This window comes from Culex pipiens, chromosome 1, assembly GCF_016801865.2.
Source record: "Culex pipiens pallens isolate TS chromosome 1, TS_CPP_V2, whole genome shotgun sequence".
Classification (NCBI taxonomy): domain Eukaryota; kingdom Metazoa; phylum Arthropoda; class Insecta; order Diptera; family Culicidae; genus Culex; species Culex pipiens.
In genome coordinates, this window is record NC_068937.1 from 91,880,670 (window position 1) to 91,907,519 (window position 26,850).

At 41.5% G+C, this 26,850-nt stretch overlaps 1 protein-coding gene across 8 annotated transcripts in view; it reads right to left on the minus strand.

Annotated features, from left to right (window-relative positions):
• The window catches only part of LOC120421022 (C-terminal-binding protein), a 76,767-nt gene that overhangs the window by 41,774 nt on the left and 8,143 nt on the right, over positions 1–26,850 (minus strand). The window contains exon 1 of one of the 8 annotated variants that reach the window (XM_039584146.2): positions 2,156–2,310. The exons of 6 other annotated variants lie outside the window; for them this stretch is intronic. The gene's annotated coding sequence lies outside the window, so the exon portion shown is untranslated. Of the gene's footprint in view, positions 1–2,155; positions 2,311–26,850 lie in introns of those variants that run through there. One more of the 8 variants, XM_039584148.2, reaches the window with a different exon arrangement.

A 26,850-nucleotide genomic window follows, 5' to 3' on the forward strand; every position in this document is an offset into this window, starting at 1 on the left:
CGAATGTTTCATGTTGGGGTCATACTTGACCTCAACAGTCAAAAATAAGACAACGAAAAATTTTATACTCTTGTGATTCGATTATCCGAAGTTTCGGTTATCCGAAGTGTACACAGTAGAAAAGTGAAATCAAATTAGGAGTCTTGTGGGGTCATAACATTGTTCAGGTAACAATATTATAGAAATAGGTGCAGATTTGACGAATTAAAAAACGAAATGTCAATACAGTCCAGACTCGATTATCCGAAGGTCTTGGCAAAATTTCACTTCGGATAATCGAACCAAAAATAATTTTTTTTTCGTTGTCTTATTTTTGATTGTTGAGCTCTAGTATGGACCTTAAACTATTCTTAAGTGATTTAGAATTTTTAAATCCAAAATGGCGATGATGAAATATTGATAAAAAAAATCAACCATTCAAATTTGACTAAAATGGGGCGCAGAACCCGATTTTGATGTTTAAAAGTAAGAAAATAAAAAAATACGATTTTTTTTTGTTCTTGGTTATTTATCAGAAGTTTCATACAAACCTTCTGATGAACGAACCTCAGATAATCGAGGCTTCGGATAACCGAGTTTGCACTGTAGAATCGACACAACACAGATCACAATCACGGCCTTGTCAAACCTACCTAATAGTTATACAGGATAAATTGCTGGTTGTTTCGGTATCTACAAATAATCCATAGAGTTGCTCCAAACAAATTTCCGATATCCGCTTTGAAACACTTCACCAATCACTCAGGGCCTAACCTAACTAACAAAAACATCGCTCCACAGTCGCAGTTTTCAAGTACAACTCCACGTTCACTTCTGTATACCGGCTCCAACCCATTCCACTCTCAAACCGCATCTACGGTAGCCGCCGTTAATGACCTTTTCCCGTCTCCATCCCAAAACAAAAGAAACAAAAAAAAACAAAACCACCTAGATATCACACTCTCTAGATTTCGCACGCACGCAACTTGATTACGGTGTCGCTTCGTCACACGCAGCAGCAGCAGCGCGTAAATCCGGCAGTAGCTGAATCAACGATGTACAACATGCCGGCAATATCACAAACAACTAAAACAAAACGCACACGAGGGTAGGAGAAGAACGAACAAAAAAAACTATGCGCCAAACGGTCGTCACCATCAAAGAAATGTGAAGGCAACGGGTAAGGTCAGCAACAGCTCTACAGGAGGAGAGCAGCAAGAGCTGCGTCGTCGCAAGATTGCATTTGTGTAACGAAGTAACTACACGGCGGAAACCCGAAAAGGTGTCTGCGGAACCGGTTCGTAGAGGAACGCTGAGGAATGTGGTGTGTACGGAGGGTACCAGCGGCGGCGGTGGAGAGTCCGCAGAAGATAATCGAATGTTGTTTTTGCACATGCACATCCCGCACACACAGGGCTGGAGAGTCGGATCGGTGTAGCAAGTAATAACAGAGCACACACGCGCGCACACACACTTCTACGACTGTTTTCTTCTTCGTTTTCTTCCGAGTTCGCTCCTCTACTGCTGACTACGACGACTTTGAGTTGATGTTGTTGCTGTTGCTGCCACCTTCAGAGGGTGCTTCATATTCTACACCCGATTGCTCTGGACACTCTCTTTCTCTTTATCCCTCTCTCTCTTCGTTGTATGATGTTATTGCGACCTTTCCCAGTTTGCAGGCTTGTAATGCTTCTTCTTCCTTTGCCTTCGCTTTCCCTCTTCTTGGCGTTTCTCACTGAAACACACACACATACACACACGTTCTCCAGCTCGAGAAACACGCGGCATTCACTTCTTCACCGTCTCGTATCGTTTCTTCGGCTGAATTGGTCTCCACCAATATGAGTTCCTCATCCTTACTTCTTCCCCCTCCCCACCGGTTCAAAATGTGGTGTTCAACGCTTAGTTGGCGCGCGCGTTTTTAACCTTCTTCCAGAATCGCTGCTGCTGCGATGGGTAGGAGGAGGAGGAGCAGGTGAGGAACACCAGCGAGAGCATCAAACCAGTCAAACCAGAATCCGCGCGAATAAATGCCGGTGTGACACCGCAGAGCTTGATCCCTTGGATACCGAGAGATATCCCTCGAAGCAGGGCAAGGTGCTCGCACATGCTCGCCGGTCACCCCCAACACAGCACTTTCCCTCTTCTCAAATTGCACCCCAAGAAGGTATATTACACTGACACGGCCGCAGCAGATAGAATCCACGCGGGCAAGACGAAGAAGACGTCTGCGACGACGACGACGAACGGTAACGAACGTCGAGGCAACACGACGACAGCGACGCGACGCAGCAAAGGTCTGAACCGGTCGAGAAACAAAAGCCAACTAAATTTGTGTACACACTTCTCCGCACTGGCTGGCTAGTTGCAACATTTTCGCCTCACTTTGGTGAACGATACAGAAGGTTCAGGGGCAGGGTTGCCAAAAGCATTTCATTTATTATTGTTTTTATTATCATTTTTTAAACTTCATCCTCCCGGTGCGAGAATCGAACTCACGGCCTCTGGATTGGAAACCCAGTACGCCGCAATTCGGAACTCATCCCCTACCGGTCAGGATTCCCAGGGAGCATTTCTGGAGTTATTTTTTAAAAAGGTCCAATAAACCAAATGTTGGTTTATTGGACCTTTTCAAAAAAAAAAACTCCAGATTTTTACTCCTTGGAGGGATTTTGTCTTTGCCAAGCCAGATAGGAATCGAACCCATAATATTAATTTGTTCAATTCACTAATAAAAATTCACTTACTGAAACACCATTAACTAGAAAAACATTAAACTTGAGAAAGCGGCGCTTTCGTGCCATTCTATTTTTTGAATTTTTGAATTTGGGGGCCAATGACGCCATTTTGTGACACTGGTTCCCTATACTATCTCCATATAATTTCGGCAGCTTCGTCTTCAGCAATGTTACACGAAAAAATTGCAGATTTCTTAAGATTTTTTTTTTCACAAATCTTCAGTTTCCCATAATCCATTATTTTTTTTTAAGATATGATATGTTTTAGGTGTCAAAAAAACCGCAACTTTTGTGCCATAGAAATGATAATACAATTCAATTATCTAACTAGCGACGTGTCGCATGATGGAACCGGACATCATTTTACTCGAAATTTCTGAGATCCGGCCTCTAAAAAGTGTATACATAACAAAAAAGCAAAGCAATCCACTTAAACGACCCCCTGGTTGTTGTGGTCTCTGTTGCAAGTTACTGTTCATTTCTAGGCGTCCAAAGGTTGTGTGGTGAGTAGCCCAATACCTCTTTTACGCAAATGGACCGACGTTTTACTGCCATATCCGATAGAAGGCCAGGAGGATAAGGCGGGAATCGAACCCGCGCCTCATAGCAACTTAGGGATCGGCAGCCGAAGCCGCTAACCACCGCGCCACGCGGTCCTCGTGTATACACTTAAGTGCTAATAAATTTAGATAGGGTTGTCAGATCTTCGATGTTTTAGGCTCATTGGAAAGGTTGAATACCTTTCTAAAAATGTATAACATGACGGGTTTTCTTACAAAAACCACCCTTTTACTATCTTCCGGACTTTTGCTAAAATCGTTTTTGGCATAAGTTTTGAATTACTTTTCTAAACTTCATAATTTTAACTAGGGTCTTATGGGACCTCAAGGCGGATCAAATGAGGCCAAAACGGTCCAAATCGGTTGAGCCAGTCTAGAGATAATCGAGTGCATTTTTTTGGTGCACGGACTTACAGACATACACACGCACAGGCATTTGTTCAGAATTTGATTCTGAGTCGATAGGTATACGTGAATGTGGGTCTGCGAGGTCGAATTAAGAAGTTAATTTTTCGAGTGATTTTATAGCCTTTCCTCAGTAAGGTAAGGAATGCAAAAATGTGAGTGTTTTTTTTTGTGGATAAATATAAATTCTACTTGTTTAAAAATACAAAAGCAAAAAAAAATAAATTAATTTCGTTTTCAAAATTTGAATGAAAAAGTTGTTTTTATACATTATACACCTGTCCAGTTGTTTTGCAATCATAAATCTCCAAGATTTCTAAGTATATTGACGAAAATTTTATTTTTGTGAGAAAAAAAAAGTTTTTGTGGTGCTGAACATTGTAATTTCATAAATGTTCAAAGTATTTTTAAACAAGCCGAAATAAGCTAAAACTGATTATCAATTCAGAAAAAGGCGTTTTAGATTGTTTTGAGTTAATTAGACTTCTATTTCCATTGAAATTTTCCAGTTTTCCGAAAAAATATTTTTTTGCCCCCTGATTTTTCGAACCTATTTTGAGGGGGGGGGGGGGGAGTTGGGGGGGCACATAAACTTCGAAAAAAAATTGCTAAGCTATAAAATAAACCATTGTGGAATAATTTTGAGTATTTTAATTCTTTCTACCCAAAAGCAAAACGCAGCATAAATAATTAACATGTTTTTTATGAGGTTTTTTCTTTCTTTTGAGCATAGAAACTGTAATCTTCCAACAAACATCGTGCACTGTAACTTATTCTTTGGACATTGATATCAAAAGGCCACGTGTTTTATGCACGAGCCCTAAAGGACCTAAGGGGAAATAGGACGGAACCCACGGGATTATACGAACGTTCGATAGCCCGAATGCTTTTGGAGGAAATCTAGAGTTTTTTTTAAAGGTTCTTTAAGTTATTGTGTATGTTTATACTGCCCCTGATCGCATAAATGTCCCATATGCATTTTCATCGATTTAGAGTTATTGATGCAGTTTTGTTCAAAATTGTGTGCTCTTTCAAAAGAGCCTATAAATCCAGTTTTTTCGCGAAAACTTTACACGTAGCCTTATGTATGGGACAAATTTCAAATGCGTTTTTCTCAGCTTGCTGTTTTTGCATATGGGACATTTATGCGAACATGGGCAGTATAGGACCCTTAAAAAATACTCTAGAAATTAATAGAATCATGGACAAAAGATATTTTTCCAACGCCATTTTGGCGGCCATCTTGGATTTCAAATTTAAAAATCATTTTAAGCCTCTTTTTATGTTTGAAAAAATGTGTGATACATAGAAAAGGACGACATTTCTCCTGGCTGCGCTGATGTAAGATTACTTAGTTTCTGATGTAAAACTGCACATTTTTAGACACAAAATACGTTAAAATGATTTTCCCCTTTTTCCATGTTGTTATTTTATTTTTTACACATTAATTTAGGTAAATTAAATTTAGAAGATGTAAATTTACATCTTGTAATTTTGAACCCGCCGTTTTTTAACACTAAAAGTTGATATTCTCGAAAATTCCATACAAAGGTGTACGGGCAGCACTGCCCCACAAACGTTCAATCCGAGAGCGTGAGAGACGTAAAACTCTTTTAATGAGAGAGCGGAAAACGGGAGCGAAAAGTCGAGTCGAAGATTTGAGCCGGAAAACGCGCGCCAAGCCGCGGACTGGACTCGAACGATGATGATGATTGGCTTGGTGAGTGCGGAAGATATGATGAGAAACGAGTTGGAAAGAAGCGCGCGTCGGAACACCGTCGTACAGCATGTCGACAATGTTACAGCAGCAGCCGGAGTGACGTATGAGGGGCGAGTGGGAGAAGGAGGGGTTGGAAAATCCCAGAGAAGAATGGAATGTGTTGTACTGAAACGCTGAGATGATGGTGATGACCAGCAGGAGGAGAATGGAACAAATGCTTCTGCTGCATCAGTGTGGACTGGATTTCTGTGTGATTGAAGGAAATTGACTGTGGAATGGAATTGCGTGTCTTATTTGGGTGGATGATAAATTGAACGCACTGGACTACGCTGCATCATACTGTCTATGCTTTGATGGTATTACTGAGATTCTCACAATACGGAGTATATTTTTGCCATTTCAAGAACGTTAGCTTACCAGTAGTTTTACTCATTATTATGTTTTCGCGCCATTGTAGCTCAGAAGGCACACCGACTGATGAGATAATAGTAGTTTATGACACGAGGCTTGCCGACGAATATCAAACTCCAAGAAACTGTAAGATGCGACAATCTTCTTTGTTGAATGCAACAAATCGTTATTTTGGCTTTTATGGTATTTCATGAGCAATAGAGAAACAAACAAACAGTCAGTCCAACTGTGCCACGTCCATTCGAAAACCGTTTATGATTCATTACGACCCATCCGCTTCCAGCGAAACCCATTTCCCTCCTAATAACTATTATTCTCGATTTCATTGGTAGGTTTTCAAACGAGCACTTACAATGAACTCAAATTGATGAGAGATGAACTCAAATGCATGTAAAATGACACAAACAGGAATCAGGGAGTAGGAAGTAGGACGCGAATGTCAAGAAAATGAAGGAATTCGATGATAAATGGGAGAGAATTGAGCGAAAAGAGACCGGAAATGGTAATTTTTCTCTCAATTCTCTCTCGTTTTGCACAAACGATGAACGTTTTGACCGAACGATGAACATTTTGCTTCGTGCGTGTTTGAAAACCTACCAATAAAATCGAGAATACCTACGCCACTAAACTTTGCTTCTATTGTCCGTCCATCCAAACTATCCATGTTGGTTCCAGCTCGACCAATGTGTTTAAAGTCACTTGAAATGAGCTTCTTTTATTCGTCTCTCCGCTCTTGATCGTTATTCTACGTTTCGCACGCCCTCTCTCTCTCTCTCTTTCTCTCTCTCTCGATCGTTCTGTTTCCTCTTTGCTTCCATCAAAACTTTTTTTTATTATGTTATGTTTTCTTGTTTTCTTTACTGCTGTTGTTGTTGCTGCTACTACAACTCCTTTTCTTCAATCACCACCCGTTTCTGCGTGATTCTTAATGTCACGTACCCGCTTGCCCATTTGGACTGCAAGACGGCGAAGCTACAAGGTTAATAATGTGAAACGATAATTTATTCATTCTATAAAGCTTTTTTGTTGTGCTTTGTTTTTGCTGTGTTCCGTTCAGGAAGAGCTTGATGAGTGAGTGGTGTCTGTGCGGTCCAAAAGAAGACATTTGGCACAGTAACAAAGCTTTCAAGCTCTACATCCGTTTGTGAAGTTGATTTAGTGCTTTCGAGTAGATTTCGTGTCGATTAATGGCTTTATATCGCCACCAAAGTCCAAGTTATAAAACTTTGCTCATATCTTCATGTTGATCTGTCCAGTTCTTTCAACAGTGTCCCGGGACCACGATCTGACTGGTGACCGTCAAATCCGCGCACCACGATATGGCCTTTACGACTCTGGTGCCTCTCTTTTTTTTCGGCCTGGCGTTTTCGCTGTCCATTCTTCGCGGTGGCGTTGTTGCCGATTGGCTCACATCCTTTAAAGCCGGTCTTGGTATTGTGGTAAGTTGAAATTTTAGCTCTCTGCGTTCTGTTGGTTATGCTTTTCATTCTACGTTTAACCCTTTCAGAGATGATTTCTCTGAAATCTGATTCTTGAGTCATTTTCAACCCATCAGATCAAAAAGGGTTAACCCCCTTCTCGACAATTGGAGTGTTGTGTTGACTAACGTGGTCGTTTTCTTAATGGTCAATCTGTTTCTTGGTTTAACCTTCATACGCAACGACAACCATGACTGAACTTTTTTTTAAAGACAGCACACGACCTTAATGCTCTCAGCCGAGGTGTCGATGGTTTTCGCGCTCTAAAGACCTCAGCGATGGAAGCTCACCTCGCTCTCTCTCGTGGACGCTTCGTTACAGGCCGGAGAGTGCGACTCAAAGCGGACCTCTTCGTTTTCATGATCGCCTGGTACTCGATTTTTATACTTTGTTAAGCTCACTATTAGTTTGTTTTTGTTTGTTTATTTCACTGTTTTTTTTTTAATTTCAATTCTTGATTTATTTACTGCATTTATTTTATACTGCTTATCTGCACTAAAACTGACTTTATAAATGCTTTATCGTAAAGTTCATCAAAAATTGTCAAACAATCAAAACCTTACATAATTTATGAAATTTGAAGAAGCTTCTAAATCTACAAACACGAATACTTCAATAAGGACGTCAGCTTTAATTATACACACACTTTAAGTCCAACAAAAGTCGCTGGAAAGCCTCTTTCCGGAACATTCTCTGTTTGACAAGAGGCGTGGCTCGAGGAAAAAATAACCTCGTCTACAGGATGTCCTCCTTCCCGGGACCCCACTTTGTCCATGACGACAGTGATTTTTTTTTGCTTCTTTTTTTCTTCCAAGTAGGCAAAAAATATTGGAAAGGCAATTTCTACCTCCTCCCCCTCTCTGGTGTGTGTAACGATTCCTTCGTGGCCTCGTTTTCCGCATCGTCCTCCCACCCATCCTCCGGGAAGCTGGTAATGGCATCCCATCATGATTCCCAACTCACTCCCTTTCGTGTGCTTGGGGAGCGTTTTTAGATGTTAGATTTTAATTAATTGCAATTTGAACCTTCTTTTTGAGAATAAGCTTTTTGTTTCGGAAAAAAAATCTCCGTTCTGTTTCTTTAATCTTTTGAAGTGCCTACCTTTAAAGATCTCAACTTTGAGCTCTAGGTAGGATACATTCCTTAAAAGTCTTCCAATCAAAATAACAGAATATAGTTATTTAATCTAATCTGATCAAACCCTAGTCCGCCTATCTTTAAAAGGGATCTTGGAGAAAACCTCAGGGTAGATTACGCCTAGCTTTCTTTGTGTCATTTATTAACATTTGTAGTGAGTTACTGCATAAGAATACCTTGTAACATCACAGACGTTAAAGAGGCTAGCCCTACTGCGTAAAGTTTACCGCAGAGACGATTCGTTGAAGTGGGTTAACTTTGAGTTTTAGCACGGTGTGTTCATACTACAACACAATTAAGTTGACTTGCGAAAGCGTGTAGAATTGCTCTACATTGCAGTGGACACATTTAATGTAACACACAGAGTCAAACGATTTCTTTGTTAGAAAACCTAGAAGTAAGAAGTGAAAAAAAACTGCAAACAACATCAAAAATCGCTACAATTTCATACATATATCTTGTACGATTCGAGCTTCTGAAAATGTGCTTGCGCGTGCAAAGCAGCGAATCCAACTGTCTTTGGCAAGCCCTCGTCCAGTTTCCTGGCGTAACTTATGAACGTCGATGAGGGAAGGCACGTCGGACGGACGAGGCAATCCCATCTATGCTCGTCCCACACATCACCCCAACCCCAGGAAACTGCTGACTGCAAATGAAGAAACCGTACCCAACATACAAAAAAAAAAAACGACCCAACACTGACTGGAGCGAGATACCTTCGTCTTTTGTGTTCGCATCGCAACCGTCGACATTCGTCGTTTTTCCATCCGCCACCATCATCAGCCACCCTGAGACTCTTCTACAACCCAGTACGTATATGCGAAACCATTTCTATTTCCTCTTTTTGTTCGTCGTGTGAGTCAATGCAAACCTCCACGTCCCGTCCCGTCCTATTCTGTCCTGCTCCATTCAGAAGAAGAGTCAGCGCAAATAATAATAACCATCCGCAACATATATACATACATTTTGTACACTCTTCTTGGACGCCCGCTCTGCTCCTCACCGGTTCCGCCGACCGTCTTTAACGTGGCCACAGAGACGGACACAGTCAATGGTGGGACGCCGTGATGCTTTAACCTGCGAACTGTGCGAAGCAGGGGCAGTTTGCCAGTTGAGGGACCACTTCTAGCAACTTTAAGACATGAGAGAGCATGATGTCCAGTCGCCGAACTACATTACCGATCTTTTCCACTACCAACATGTCCAACCGTTGCCAAACGACCCCGCGATCGCGTCCGCGCGCCGGCTTCGATTTCATAAAATGTGGTGCGTTTCACCTCTCTAGAGGTCTTCTTTTCAACGCGTTTCCCATTACCCTTCCGCAATGCTACAGGTATCCCTCTCCCGCAACTCGGTACGAGCAGCATAAAGGCCTTGGCCAAAGAAGAATGGTGCGGGGGGTTCCCCCCTGCGCTACTCCTAATGGAGCGTCTCCGTTGAACGCGAGGCATATAATCACGCCGATTCAGCCGAGGCCGCCGTCTGTTTCCATAAAAAGCGAAAACAAGACCCCGACCTCTGTCCTAGTTTGCAGCAGCAGCAAGCGGGCGAGCGCGCGGGAATTGGACGAAACGGTGAAGATATCATGGTGGACTTGGAAGGGTGAAGACGGTTTAGTTGCAAAAGGTTAAATTGTACACGCACGTCGGGGCATTGAAAGGGTTTTTTTTTTGTGAGAAAGAAGTGTGGTGATGGAAATATAAAATTATCTTGAGATCATATTCAATCACTTCTAAGACTGGATAGTTACAAACGTCGTTATTGATTACGAAGTTGACTTTATAGCTGTCGGCCACCATTGCTAGTACCAACCACTAGTGTCTTCCTTTTTAACTACAAGGACTTCGCCGCCCTGGGCTCCTAAGTGAATGAGAGTATGGCACGGAGCGACGGCGCCGAATACCTATATTTACACAAAGAATTTTAGAGCGCCCGCCGCGGGATTCGAACCGGCGACCTCTGGATTGGAGTCCAGTGCGCGGTCCGATTGATCCACACGGGCGTTATTGATTACACTCATAGATATAAGTGATTGTGAACTATTCCATTATTTTAATTGTAATTAACTCCTTAGTAGAATCGATATGAAAACAAAACCTCAAATGTTTGTAACCTAACCATATGGCAGTGAAGCTTTTGGAACCACTAGGTTAATTCTTGCGCATGCTTTCCTGATTTCCAAAGAAGCCATTTCACATAATTTCAGAGTTCTGCTACCATCAGATTGCAAAAATAAGTGAAAAATTGGTTTGTTGTTTAATTTTTGGCTTAGTTGAAAATTAGAGTGACTATGTTGAAGACATCACATTTTTATCTCGCAAAATATGCCTTCTGTAACTGTTTTAGAGCAAAGTGTTTTGCTATTACTCTGGAAAACCACCATATTCGTTTTTGAAAAATTAAATGTGGACTTATATCCATATGTTCCAGCCATTTTTTTATGCACCAGGCAGGGTTGCGAATGAGCGAGCGCTCACGGAAGGAGTGCTCGCTCCAGCTGGAGCGTGAGTTTTTATCAGGCAGCTCGTGCTCGCTCACGCTCACCGGAGCGTTTTGCGCTCACGTGAGCTGGTGAGCCAAAGTAGGTAGCTGTTTGTCCCTGTTGAAGCATCTGCCTGTTTGAAACGAAGTTTCTAGAACTATCACAGCACAGGCAGCAAAAACAAACAAGAATGTGGTCAAACAAACAAAAGTATGCAATAAAATGGATTTAGTCGGCGAACCAAAATATACGTTCACTCTTGAGTGAGCTTACAAAGAGCTAACTCGTTCTAAATGTAAAAAATTATTGACGTGAAGAGATGCACTGATATGTAAAAAAATAATAATTAATTGACAAATTATGTTTAATTTAAGTTTTTAGAATCCGGAGTTTTGACTCAAGGCGGTTTTAAAAACAAAAAAAAGCATAAAATTGTTTTATTGGACCTTTAAAAACCCAGCAGTTATAATTATCCCTCATATTCGGAACATTTTAGAGAATGTCCATATTCAAAAAATCATTTATTGAATCTGTAATTGAATATTTTCAGAGGCTTGGTAGTGGAAGTGTTAAATATAATTTACTTGGGGGAAGAGGAGCCACCCTTTTTGTGGTAAAACAAAACAATGACAATTTATATTATTTCATTCAAATGGATTATTTCAAACACTAGCAATTTTGAGGCTTTTTTGTAAAAAAAAGAACTGTTTAAACAATTTTACCCTATTTTCTAGAATGAGAAAGAGAAAGATAACCTTTATAAAAAATGATCAGCGGTTTCCAAGCACTGAACGATTTATTAAACGGAATGACTTTTTTTAATGGTTGCTCATTCTGAACCGCACGCTGGCAAGGTAGTCAACAAACTATTTAGGTACATAAAACAGTATAATGTTATATTTTAATCAACCAAGCACATAACATTGAATCGAACTTACCACAGTATAAATCTTCTTGAATTAATTCATTGTTTTGTAAGTTTTTCTAAGGTTTTCAGTCATTTTTGTTTACGCGCTTATACCCTTCCCCCAGCAATTGTCTCTGCTTACCTTAACTATTATAAAAGTAAGGCCGATTAATTCGAAAATAGGTAAATTTTTAACTCTGACTGTAGGTCTCCAATATGATTTGACCCTTGAGAATCCAATTTATTATTTAAAAAAGTAGTTAATGAAAATAAGCTATTCCAATTAACACTCAAACGCTCGGGTAGTCATTTGACCCCTATTTTTTTTTCTTAAAAATCTCATAACTTTTGGTAGAATTGACCAAATTGGATGCTTCCGGTTGCAAAAGATCCAGATTTGTCTATATTTTGAACTGTCAGATGGGGGACAAATATGGTCCACTTTTACCAGAGATATTCCGGATTCCGTTGGGGTACCTCGACCCTCCTATTTGGAGTTTTGGTCAATAGAACAAAAACCATTGCACAGAAAAATGCCGGAAATGATGCAAAACTTCAAGGCATCCTTCTAATACATCATCCTGCATAGACACATGGCATGGCCAAGACTTTCGGGCACCGAAACAGGTTCCAACCGAAAACGGTTCACTGAGCTGATGTCGATTGGTACCCAGATGGAACCGGTTCCAGTGCCCCGTATGACTTAACCATGTCAATTATTTTTGCTGGATGATGTATTAGAAGGATGCCTTGAAGTTTTGCATCATTTCCGGCATTTTTCTGTGAAATGGATTTTGTTCTATTGACCAAAACCCCAAATAGGATGGCCGAGGTACCCCAACGGAATCCGGAATATCTCCGGTAAAAGTGGACCATATTTGTCCCCCATCTGACAGTTCAAAATATAGACAAATCTGGATATTTTGCAACCGGAAGCATCCAATTTGGTCAATTCTACCAAAAGTTATGAGATTTTTAAGAAAAAAATTAGGGGTCAAATGACTACCCGAGCGTTTGAGTGTTAATATATAAAAACATGTTCCTAGGTGATGTTTCCATTGAAATGCTGCGCCTTAAGCAAAAAATCTAACTAGGATTGAAAAACAAAAACTTTCTCAAAAACGAAAAACGATTCGATTCGCGATACTTCCAAAGTGAGCGCTCCGTGAGCGAAAAATGAGCGCGAGCGTGAGCGTGGGGCAAACGCGAGCTGAAAAAATCGGAGCAAACGTGAGCTAGCTCGCGCAGCGCTCCTCCTCACGAATGAGCGAAAAATGAGCGCTCACGAGCGCGTGAGGATCGCAACACTGGCACCAGGTTGCTTTCAAAAGGGGAGATCTCAAGAGTTTTTTTTTTTATTTTAAACTCGAAAATATTTGAAATATCTAGATTTGAAGGGAAAAGAGTGTGGGACCACGCTAACACCACATCAAAACTGATTCAGAGCGTTTGGTACGGTATGTCTACGCATCCTTCCCCCCTTTAGATTCTGTGAAATGTGTTCCGTTCACTGAATCCTCTCTGCGGTTAATGCAACGCAGTAGGCCAGGCAACTTTTTAAATTACTATTCGAAAAAGAAGCTTGACTGAGTGTATTTTTACTACGATAAAATAAATCATTTTCATCAAATCTGCTCAATTTTTAAAATTTTATGTTAATTTGCAAAATAAAACGGACAATTAAAAAAAAATCTCATAATGGGCCTTTTTATTTTCCAACTGTTCGGTGATAATTTTGACAGTTGGTGAAGTTTTGTGGTATAATAGTGTAGATAAGGTATGTGAAACATAATTTTTTTCAAACGTGTACTGAATAGCAAGTTTTTCAATTCAATTCAATTAGTTTTTATTAGTAAATAATCAATTAACAATTTCGTAATTCTTTTAACCTAATAGAGTTTTGGAGTACCTTTAAACTATGATTTGTACTATAGTTCATTTTGATGTAATTGGATATTCTTACAATGGATTTGACAAGAGAAGGAAAAATTAAAAAAAAAAACCTTCTAGATTTACTAAGGAAAAGGATAGAAATAGAAAAGCTTAAAACTAGATCACAGTTTGTTTTGTCTTTTGACGTCGAAAAACTTCGCTGCACAAGGCAGCTTATCCGTTGTAGATATACTTCATCATCAGCTCACTAAGAGCTTGGAATTGTTCTGCCTTGTTCCGGCAGGCACGAAAGCGCGTGAGCATCTCTCCAGCAAGAACGAAAAACTCGGGAAGCGTGAAGAGGTCATCTCCGGCAACGTCTGCTTGTCCCGGTGAAGTAACGCTCCCAGAAGCGGCTACTCTAGCGTACGATCCTCCCCAACCGGGAGGGAACGCTGGGTTGGTCGATGGAACCGCTCCGCCGCCAGCTGCTGCAGCGATCGTGCTCGAAGTCTTTGGAGGTTGGCGGGACGCTGGCGCTTTCTTCTTCTTGTCCTGCTCCTCGAGGTACTTTTTCCGCGCGGCACAGCCACGGAAATTCGTCGTGTGGTTTCCACCACAGTTCGCGCACTTGACGCGCGCTTTGTGCTGCTGGGCGTTTTCCCCCAGCTGGTCTTTCCGCGGGAGATTGCACCTTTCGGTGAAGTGGGTCTCACCGCACTTTACGCACCGGGCGGAAGATTACAGTTTCTTGAACCGTGTCCGAATTTTTGACAGCGGTGGCATTGCGCTGCGTCGGTCGGATTCTTCGTGTAGAATCGCCACGTCACGAAGAAGCCGTCCAGTGTTTTGATCCGCCGTAGGTCCTGGATTTTGACGGACCCACGATCGAAGTACAGGAGGTACAATGTGTACGTACCTGTCACCGTTGTCGATTTCGAGAGCACCTTAACCTCTCGAGGCTTAACCTTGATGCCCGACAGGTGTTCTTCCAGGTCGGAGATCGGGCGGTCCGGATATCCCTGAAGGACGATCTTCACTGGGACCTTCTCTGCAGGATCAAATGTGAAGAATTTGAAGTTTCGCAACTTCAACTTCTTCACCACCAAGTCGAAATTCAGCTTCTTGTGTGTAATCACTTGCACTGAAGTTTTACTAATTTTAAGACAATATTGGAGTCCCTCAAGCAACTCGTCAACATCGTCCGCCAACGTATCCAAAACAAAAATTGGAGGTGGTCGTCGTTCCTTCGGAGAGTTACACTTTTTCTGCTTTCCTTGCTTGCGCGCAAGTTCATCTTCATCATCGTCGTCGCCAGTACTGCTGCTGTCACTGGCGGTGTTGTTTTCTTCTCCACTCAGCATCTCAAATTCGTTGCTGGTGGGAACGTTGGAAGTGGTTGTTGTCGTAGTGCTGGTGGACTGCTGCTGCTGCTGGCCGGAAGTGCTTCCGGATGCCCGGGTCGATTGTCTCGTCCGTACTGGGGACTCACGTGGACGGTATGACACGTGTAAAAACGATGGATCGGTGACGTCACTGGGCACGCTCCCGTGCGCGATGGCGGTCGATGCGGCGTTGGTGTGTTTACCTTTCTGCACTCTGCCGGTAGATGAACTTCGCGGGTTTTTCGAGGCCGCACTCGAACTGCCACGGCCACGACCGGCCCTTGGCATGCTGGAGCAGCAAACTCGCGGGTAAACACGGTTAATTACGGCGAAAAAATCGAAAAGTTTGAGGAGCTCCGAACAGTTGACTGTTGCTGGCTGGTGTTGCCAGTCCCGATCGAATAGCAAGTTAAATGTTGTAGTTCGAAGATTTTTTTTTTTTGCAGAAGTCCTTGGCGAAAAGTAAACCAACCTTGATTTTGAAGTAAATTAGTGTTAAGAATGTATGAGAAGTTCACATAATAACACAAACATTTGTCCAACTACGAAAACTAACGAAAAAGGAAAGTGTTCATTTGAACCAATTTATGTGATTTGGGACACACATTAGTATGTGCTCTTGCGTATTTTCCAATTCCAATTGATTGCACTTTTCGAGATTTTCATGTTTTCTACCAAAAACTACCTACCATAAAATGGCTATAACTATTGGCCAATAATGATTTCTTCAACTAATTTGTGCATTGTATTCAGCATAATTTAACGAGAAAATTTCGCAGAAAAAATTCAAAAAAGATCCCGGTTTAACGATTTTAGCGCAACATTGTCAAGCTGACAAGTTGAGCTTTGAATGGCTGGGCGCGTACTGTTTTAACCCTCTACAACCCAACCCCGCCTTTAGACGGGCTTCGATTTAAAAAATCGCCAAAAATCCATTTTTCAACCAATTTTCAATCTTTAAAAAGCATTGGAAAGAAGAACTCTTAAAATTTTAGAAAATTTTAGGGTTTCAAGTTTTACTTGTTTTATGTGACTTTGCCAATGTTTAAAAAAATGTAATTTTTTTAGGGGTCAACTTTGGCTATGTTTTTTATTAACATTTCCTATATTTTAAGTAAAAAGAAGTATGCAGTAATTTTTCTAGTGCCCCAGACTATGCCTCTACGCATTTTTTTGCAACTTAAATGATAATGGTGCCATTTTATAGCAGAAAATGTGAAAAACATGCAAAAAATTGAAAAAGTTACTGTAAAAACATGAAAAAATTAGATAGGCAAAATGTAATGATAGGAGGTGGTAGAATAGGCCAAATGCTATTAAAAACAAACAAAAACTAAACAAGATAAATGCAAATTAAAATACTAAAAATGAAACAAGAAAAACATAAAACAAGAGAAGTAAAGTTTTTCGTAAAACAAAAGTTGCTCAAAATGACCTCCTGAAAACGGGAAAAATAAAAATTTTCGAAAAAAAAATTTGGGCAGTAGAGGGTTAATATCGAGATTTACAACGATGGCACAACAAACCCTCAAGCTGTCGGGATGTGCAATTTTAATTATCCTACCTCCGTTTAAACTGTCAAGCATGTATACGGGATTCAAACATACCTGGAAAGAAAGAAACATCTATTAGTATTGGCACAGTTTTTCATTAAAAGCTAGTTTGGGATTTTATTAGTCGATTCTAAATGGTTTTGTGACTCACTACTTGGAGAGGAGAAAAGGGAGAACTTTATTTTGATGAGTAAAATTTGAGACAATGACTTTTTTAAATTGATAGACAAACACAAGTTATTCGACCGAAAAAATCTGACAAATCGACTGATCTAACGATACTTTTATCAAGCTTGCTTTCACCTTCAAACCAATCCAACAGAAAATCACCATCCAGCGCAATCCCCTGTACTTCGCCCAAAACGTACCCCAAGTTAAGCCCCGTCGAAAAAAGCGCGCGCGCTGGAACAGGCTCGAAGAGCCCACCAAGAGGTACCAACTCCGTCTTTCTTCGGACGGTTGTAGCTTTGCTCTCTCCGTTTAAACCAGAGAAAAAAGTTTTGCCGCAAAAGCACAAAACCACAGAGACCTCCTTCTCTTCCCCCTCCTTCGCCAGCAGCAGCCACGACTTTTGGAGAGTCTCGTGGAACGAGGCCAAGAACAAGAAAAAGAGCTTACGACCCGGCACCAACCGGCGATGACCGATGAAGAAGAGGACGCGCGCGATTGTGGCAAAATAAAAAAAAAAGTTGTGTACAAGTGTAGCATCCTCAACGACTGAAATCGAGCGTCGAGGAAGAAGAAGCAGCCAGAAACGAATCTCGGACGTTGAGAGCGCGCGTTTTTGCCTTTTCTCCACACACAAACAAACACACGCACTCAAATGGTAAGCGCGCGAAGAGCGGAGGCTTTTGTGGATATAATAGGATCATCGGGGGAGAAAGAACATCAACAGCAGCAGCAGAGCGCGATACAAGAAGAAGCACTTCATCGTAAGTTGAAGTTCAGCAGTTTGGTGTGGATTGAGAAGATCCGGGCGCGGGATTTGACGTGGGAACTGGGGATCGGATAAAGATGGAATGGAAGAGAGAATGGAACGCTTTTGCATGTGAAAATGACCTGGACAGTTCAAAAGCTTGAACGAAGGGAGGTCAATATGAAAGGTATCAGAGATGACGTGTGGGAAAGGGTGACGATCAGGGTTGGCCTAAAAGTTTATCGTTTTAGCTATAATGATCAATTTCTCAATGTTTTGTTTATCAAAAACAAAAAAAAATAACCATTTGGCTGGTCAATTCACTCCTTAAGCAAGCCTCCTGATGGCTGACGGGTTAGCATCCAAGACTAGCAATCCGATGGTGTGAGTTCCAGTTTCGGCTGATTAAAGTCAATCAAGGTTACACACTCCGGCGCCACCCGGAGAGTGTCCTTGTTTTGAACAATTCCAGCAACAATCAAATATGTAATAAAAAAAAACCCCAGCAATTCCAATCACGGCAAAGTGCCAACTTGAAATAAATAAAACAGATTGCAAAGCCATTAAGCGCGCGCGCATACTCGTTCCCGGTAAAATTGAACAGTTAACCGACAACAGAAAAAAAGTGCAAACATTGCTGATTACGATGCAATCTATACCCCCACCCTGTGTACCTACACGGCGTGGAGGTGCATAAAAATGCTGCCGAGTCCGAATTTATTTAATTTTTCCTCCACTGATAAGCTTTCAAGCGTGGTCGTTTGGTGAAATAAAATCCCATTACAGAGCGATGTTCGCGACGACGACGCCGGTTGACCAAGTTTAAAACAATCCGGATTGACGGTTCCCCGCTGCTGATTCTGCAGCAGCAACAGAGTCCGTCGTCGCCGCTCGCAGGAATGGGAAAATGCAATTAAAAATTTGCATAAACTGCATATAGTTTTGCACCAGTCCAGGCGGGAAGTTTGTTTGCTTTGTTGGTGTGGGACACATGGACGGAGAAGCTGCTGCTCAAGACGACATCACGCGCGGGAACCTCGCGGTGAGACACCTTGATAACCTTGAAGTCGGCGACTACCTTCTGGCAGGAAAGTTGAACAACCTGCGCGACAGTCGTCGCCGTTCGAGTGCGGACATGGATTTCGAAGGTGGGGTGTTGGATCGGAGGGGTTGGGGGAAACCACGCCGCTTCGCTGAATCAATTATTGATTGGATGGCGCGCGGAACCGCAGCGAAGCGCACCTCGATTTCAAATTTGGTATCAACAACAACCAGGTTGGTACTAATCCCAGCGAGTTGGTGAACGGAGGAAGAGTCAACCGCGACGTGATGTGGTCCTGGGTGGGGGAAAAATTGAAATATAAAATCAATTTATTGCTGTTTACGCAAAAGCACTTGTGCCAGGCGCCCCCTCCTCATTCAGTCCAAAAGTGGTCCGGAATGGCACAAAATGTCGTATCGGTTGCAAATACAATATTAATTCCATCAGCGCTGAGCTTCGATTCTCGGTATTGGTGCCGGAGCGTCCCATCTGTAAATTGCATTTCATGTGCACATCTCTTCTCCTCGCCGCGCACAATTGTGCAGCGACGGATTTCAACTGCAGTGAGAGTAGTACAGTACATAGAGTCGTTACTGAATCTGGATCTGCTGCAACTGCAGCACACAGCAGCAGCAGCAATGTGGTGAAATGTGCTGTGCGCTTCTGTTGAAAATTATCGATTTTTGGCTTTAAAGAGCGGAGTGTGCTAGCGCAAACTGTGGACGCGCAATTATGAAAATGACTTTCATCGAATGAGATTTTTTGTTCTCTGTCGCACCTGTTGTGATTCAATCAAAATTGGAATCGCTAATCAGATTTGCCATTTTGGAATTGATGTGGGTTCTGTTTCTGATTAATATTGCAACTGGAAAGGATTCTTGGAACTGACGGGCGTTTTGATTGATGTTCATTACCGGGGCGTTTGGGATAATTATACCATAATCAATTATGCTGCCTGATCACAATTGTAGCTCATTATTGAGTCAGCGAAGTAATGTCACAATTGAAATGGGAATTGCTTTGTGCCAATCTACCAGTTCAGTAAATTCGCAATTCGCAATTTTCAGTGTAAGAACGGACCTTGACCGATCTTATGCACTAGGTTCCCGACGAACACGCACTGCCCTTACACCTACCCTACAAGAGTGAGCTTGCTCTGAGTCAGTACGAGCAACACGCTAGAACACGCTTTGAGTGTTCGTGCCAGGCATGCACACCTGCTTTTCCGGTTACGCATTTTAACTCGGCCGGGGGTGGTACATTGCGTAGGGTTTGATGTAAGTATAAGCGCCTAACCATTTAAAGTGTGCCTATCAACTTTCATTAATGAGCATGAGCATGAGAGATCACCCATGGTTGCCCCTCCGTTGCTGAACAGAACCGTAATATCCTTTCAGCACTACTGATTATAGGCTTCGACGATCTAGTGGTGTTTCTCTTATCAACAGCATGTATGAATGCGCTGAAAAGATAAAACACCATGATTGCTAAAGCTAGATCAGTTGCGAATAGGTAACAGTCATTGGCCACCAACGGCGCCCGCCATGTCAGTTTGTTGACCTCGATTTTAAGGGACGGGAATGTTAGTTAGCGCAGGTTGCTACTAGGGCAGCTGATTTACTCTGTGCTTACACCCCACGAGCGCCAGGAACCTGAAAACTTGTTAGTAGGATAGGGTGTTTGGTCAGGATTCATCATAGAAGATGATGATGCGACCCAAAATCATAGTGTTTGTTGAAAGGTATTATATTTTATTCTCAAGGCAAACAATCGGATGCTGCGGATGAGACATTTCCCGTTTAACTGTTGTTAAATTTTAAATGAAATGGTTTCATCTTAGACAGCCGGCTGTGGAAAGATAAAGCCAAATAATGTTTATTTAAAGAATGAGGTGTTAAACGCAATGCTGCTATGATAGCGTAGTCTGATTATTAATTATATAACCATTTAATTCATAAATTTGTTACGGAAACGACGCTACGAACTCAACCATCAAATGCCTTTCGATCTTCTTTCTGTTAACTAGATGAGGTATTGATTATCGTTACCTCTCGAGCTACGATGCTATGGAGAGGGCTTAACACATAAACAACCGACGTCGAGCCCTCCGAGCTACGGAGCTATGGGAAGGTCTTTTCAACACAAAAAAAAGACTCACACACCACACAACGTTCTTGATGAATCAAAATATTATTTTACGCGGTAAAACTAACGAACTCAACCGTCAAATTGCCTTCCAACTAGCGATGATGAAGAAAGGGCACTTTGCACACAAACACAACCATCCGCTTGCACTGACGGAACATTACGCACAAACAGCCACACAAAAGAGACGAAAATTATCGCGAAAAAACAGGACTGCGCGTCCCTAGAAGCACTGCACTTATGACGGCATTATTCAATTATACTGACCAATCACCCCATGCACACAAACAGCCACACAAAAGAGACGAAAATTATCGCGAAAAAACAGGACTGCGCGTCCCTAGAAGCACTGCACTTATCAAGTGTGCCTATCAACTTTCATTAAAGCAAAAACTGTTTTATTTTTAGTTTGAAATCAAAAACCAATTGTTATTTAACTGGGTATTGTTTTCTCCTGAAATCTTTCCTAGTATTGAGTCGTGTTTATATGTTGCTATTTCTTTTGTCGCGGTGTTTTGTTACAATTTTTGGTTCTAAGCATGTTATTAAAGTTTACCAAAGTACAACAGTAATATTTGTGTTAATCCTTTAACCATTCCATAAATTGAGTAAGGGCTCAAACCTCACTTGTTTGAAAAAAAAGGGTGAAGATTGAAAACAATAGACAGTAAAAGAGAATATATTTTATAAAAAATCAAGAATCAATAGTAAGCGAATGATGATTGTATTTTAAAGAATAAAATGACAATATACAATAGTTAATAAATAGAGATAAAAAACAAGCTTAAATTACAGTAACGATAATTTATAGGACAGATAAAGAATTATTCAAATAAATAAATTCGCAATAAAATCAAAAAAGATTAGGCAAATGATAAATAGACTTGATATTATTAGTACATCAAGGAGAAGTATATTTTTAAGGATAAAAACAAAGTTTGTTACATCAGTATCAATCGGTAAAAAGAGTGGAAAAGCTTTGTGAGATAAGAGAATCAAAAGTTAGTAAAATCAAATGATTGATATTAAATAGAAGAATCAGTGAAGAAGTGCGAATCAGTAGAGCAAAATAAAACAGGAGAAAGGTGGTAGCTGAAAATGAAGGGAAGAGAAACCCCGTTGTGCGATGTTTCAGGTACATCCTCAGCAGTTGACTCAACATACTGCGAATCAAAACAATACCGTCTACAATCACAAATTACTTCCCTTTCCCACATTGTCGCACCCCTTTCTTTCAGCCGTCTCGATTCTGACCCGCGGTGGTCAAAGGTTTACGAGCCGTTTCCACAGGCCACTAGCTAGGTCATCATGAAAACCAAGCCAACGTGGAGGTAAGAAAATAGGACACTTGCAAGGAACCAGAGCTATACTGTTCTGATCAAGACAATTCGGATGATCTAACAGAACTACGGATGTAGTTAGTTGCGCTCCTTCCAGGGATGTTCCTTACCTGGACGTCAACCGAAGAGCACGCAACAAGATCAGTGCCATTGCATGCTCTTAGGTATCAATCATTGGCTACCATTAAAAAAAAGGTTTGTTTTGTATGGAAATTGTCCACGAGGGGGAGAGGGGAGTGGGTCTGATATTTAACAAATGTCCAAGTGGTTTATGGATGATCCCTTACTCGAAACAGCAAGCAATTTGAGTTAAGTTCATACAGAAATGCTACAAAAAATAAAATAAAAGAACGCTTCGAAATCGGATATCTCAAATAAGCATGCAAACCATTTTTTTTCTTTATTTTTATCTAAAATTATTTTTTAAAAACCTTCTAAGCAATTATAACCCTAATTAAAAATGCCCAAAAGATGCCCATATTTTTCCAAAGTATTTCAGGTCGGAAATGGTTAGGGTCAGATTTTACTAAGTGGAAAAGTGTTGAGAACCATTTTCAAAGGTCCTCCGTACATCATCGCTGATCGGAAGGCATGCTGGCACAAATCCAAGATGGCCGCCAAAACGGTGATGGAATATTGAGAAATGTATTTGATAATTTTATAGACAATCAATTGACACAAATTCCCTCAATAACACAAATCGCCATGTTCTTAGTTTGAAGAGTTTACTTCTTCTTATGATTTTCAGACAAACTTTTTCTTGAGAGGGTTGATCGTTACAACATTGAAAATTGACAAAATTCTTCTATAAACTCCCTGCGTAACATTACCCTACATTTCCATACAAAGAGCCTCCTCCGCTTTGCGTGTCTCTCTGACCTACCATCGCCCCCCAAAAAGTAACAAACTACTGCCAAAACCAAGCCACGCCACGCTGCGGAACTCCACGCAAAGTCAAAATTTAATCTACCCCAACTTCATCATCATCATCGGCCGTATATACCTCAACTCAGTCTTCGAATATGGTGTGTGGTGTAACCGCGAGTGAGTGCTCTCTGTCTGGTCTGGTTTTTCGGGGGCTGACTCCGGTCCTTCCAGCCTCCAAAAACCGGTTTGCGACGTCGACGGCAGTCATTGAGCTCTGAACATGCACTCCCCGCGCGCTCACACACGCTGCACTGTAACAAGTTTACGCGCGACTTTTATGCAGTTGTCGCGTCAACTTTTCGTACAGTGTTGCCATCGTTACGCGACGACCATGTTTCGCGCAAATCCACGCGGTGTATATTTTTAGCTGCGTCTCGCCGATGGATGGCAGAAGAAGAAGCCGGTTGTTGTTTTTTTTTGGTTTTTTTCGTGTGGCAAATGTGGCATAAATATTATATGCTGGAGACCCCGAAAAAGGGAACTCTCTCTCGGCGAGCGTTGAGTGCAGGGACCAGCGTCGTCGAGTTCAACGCGGGAAAGTGACCTCAATAGCTGCTTCTCCAGAGTCCCATTGGGACACGTAGGTGGGTTTTGGAGTCTTTTGGAGTTTTAATTATGGACGCACACCGCGGTCACTCGAGATTGCCAAGAATGGCCAATGGACTCGGAGCGCGTGGGTCGCGTCGTCAACTGCCATTCGCTTTTTGTGCAGACCTTTTTGGAGATGTTGAAAGTTGAATCGCTCGCTCAGATCGGATCCGTACAGAGGAAAACGGTCGCACACAATCGATCCCAATTAAATTCAGCCACTCAACTCATCTCCCTCCAGGTAGGTAACGCGAACCGGTGCCATATTGCGAGAATCCGGTGTCGTTGTGCCAACTCGATTCGCGTGTATCGATTTCTTCCCCTTGCCAGCAACTCGCACCCCCGCGACGTCCACCTGGGTGTGGGAATCGCGCCAATGATGCGCGCTATATTTACAGATATCAACTGTTTAATATAATATCAATAACGAGCAGCGAACGCGCTGAATTGCGCAGCCTTGCAGCACACACCTCGACAATTTTGCACCTGCCCCGCCCCCTGCTGCTCCGCTCGCTCAACCTCTAGCATGTAGATGATCCGTGGAGAACCGCGCGCGCTCGTTCGTCAAAATCACATAACATTTCGATTTTACTGCATGCTACAGCAGAGCAGGCAGTGGCGTGCGGTTTGCAGTAATAAAAATGGAAAAATGTGAAATTTCAGGAGAAGATATTAAAGATCTTTTAAAATGAACAAGCACCTCAGTGAAATTCAAAGAACTTTGAATAGCTGGATTTTTGAGAATTTTGTTCAAAACTACTTCTGAAGATATCTTTATCTACAATCGTTATTATAAATAGAATTATTCTGAAAATCAAAATAAAAAATTTTCAAGGCAGGATATTTTTTAAAAACTATCTTAATCCACCTATGTGGTTGATGCCTTCCTCATTCTTTACCAAAATAGGGTAATATTATGGGTGTGGACACCATTCCATTGAAATTATTTTAGATCCAGAATAAAAAAGTACACAGATATAAGTGGTCATAACATGAGACAGGGTTGCCAGATCTAAAACATTTAGAAACATTATAAATGTCTTTCGCTTGCCTAACCAACGATGAGTCGGATGATGGATCCGGACATAGTTTACATACATTTAAGTGAGATCCGGCTTCTAAATATAATTTGATAATAATAGGATTTCAAAAATCTTTTGCATAAAAAAGGTTAACATTTTGCAGCTCTGCCCTCAGCAATTTTAACTTAAGTTGAATTCATAGTACATTTTAAGGTCAGATGTTGAGAACTCGGTTAGAAAGGACTTCCGGATCTTCCTCCACCGGCGTTGGAAAAGTATTTGAAAATGTCATCCTGTGTGCCATTTTTCAGCTAACTAGAACAAAATCCACACTTTTACTCGGCGCCTTTGAAGCCTCGCACAGAAATAGCCCTGCGTATGCAGCATTCGACACATTTACAGAAACACGTCCGTCCGTCCATGCGTCATATAATTCCCGCTCCGTATACGTTCTCTTGTCCTGTTCATACAGCGCCATATTTGTATAAATTCCATCCCGTGTCGCATCCCGCCTCAATTCTCCCCGTCCCACCAGAAGTCCTTGTTTTGTCCATCAAAATTCCTTGCCCTGGTGCTGCTGCTACTGCTGCCCTTCTGGCTTTCGACATGAAGTCCTGCGACACGTGTAAGCATCCCTCTATCTCGCTGTTGGGAAAATGGGAAATTGCATCGCGCCATTTTGGCCAATCGATATGCAGATATTGGAGTTATTGTCGAATTCCCGCAGGAGCATCATTCCATTGCATTGTAAATACGCAAAGTGCAGAACGGCTGTAATCGAAATTGTAACAAGTCAATAACTTCTGCTGCCACTTTCGTAATACAGATTATCGACCAAAAACCGGAGATCTAAAAGCACGTAAACACGTTCTAATCTGCACCGCAAAACCGAGTAACAAGTCGGTAGTGGAGAGCAGGGTGTTGTTATCAATGCAAGCCGCAATCACGATGTCGTGGCGGCGGCGACGTCTAAGCATTTCTCATAGTATAGACAAGGCGGTGTGGAGTGGCGAAGTGGTGGAGGTGAGAGAGAAGTTGATCTGGCTGCTAAATTATATAATTAAATCAACCAGATTGATTAGCGACGCGAGGTAGGTATGAGACTGCACATTGGCATCGCAGCCGGTAGCGGTAATCAGTTGCATTCAGAGTAATTGCTGCAAATTTGAATATACTAGAAAACTGACTGTTTTTTCCAGTGACTTCAAAAAAAAACTGAGCAACGTAACCGTCTACTTTATCGACTTTGTTTTGCTGGGCGAGATAGGACGCCGTCTAGTGTATCGTCACAAGCTGGACCTTATTAAGACAACTTAGGAAGCCAACCTAAGTAGCATTAACATTAACAATCCCGAGGTCGTTGGACATTGTCTGGCCCCACCTAGACATATATAGAAACAAACACCAGAAGAAATATCGGACTATTATTTAGAAAGGCAGGCCAAACGGGAGGGTTCAAATTTCAATTGGACCGATTGGGTTTTGATCCACGAACCTTCTGCTTGATTAAAAAAAAGTGTCCACGTGGTTTATGGATGGTCCCATACTTATTGAGAAGAATTGATTTGAGGTTTCATACAACGAATAAGCGGGGCGTTTGCTACGGTATGTCCACGCATCCTTGAAAATGCCATTTAATACATTGAAAATCCTGATGAATATTGATTGCATTTGACACAGATTTTCATAATATTTTTTTTATGAATCAACAGATTTTTACTAGTGTTTGTTTACCAAACAAAATCTATTTATAAAACAAATTTAACTAAAAACAGCAACAAATACAACGGTTTTTTTGGTGGGAAATATTCATTAAGACATTTCAAATATTTTTATTTTTCAAATGTTAATTTGAACTTTTTTTTGTGAGTAAGGGTTAATTACTATACATTAGGGATGGAATAATCGCAAAACAATCAATTTCGCTTGCGAACTTTCTTCACCCGCGAAAGAGAGAGGAGGCGAATCACGCAAAAGAAAATCGCTTCCGAAAATGTCCAAGAAAATCAATCTGTTGATGATTTTTTGTGAATTTCCTTGTCAGCACCACTTAACATCATTTATTTCACTTTGTTTACACACATTGCCCATCAACAAATTGTGACAGGTGTTCGACGTGTGACGTTACACTTGCAAGTGTAGTAGTGAAAAAGATGTTCCGCCGAATAATCAAGATGATGATTTTTTAGATTCCTTTACCGATCTTTCGTGCGCAAGAGAAGAGAGCAATGCTTCGTTCAGAT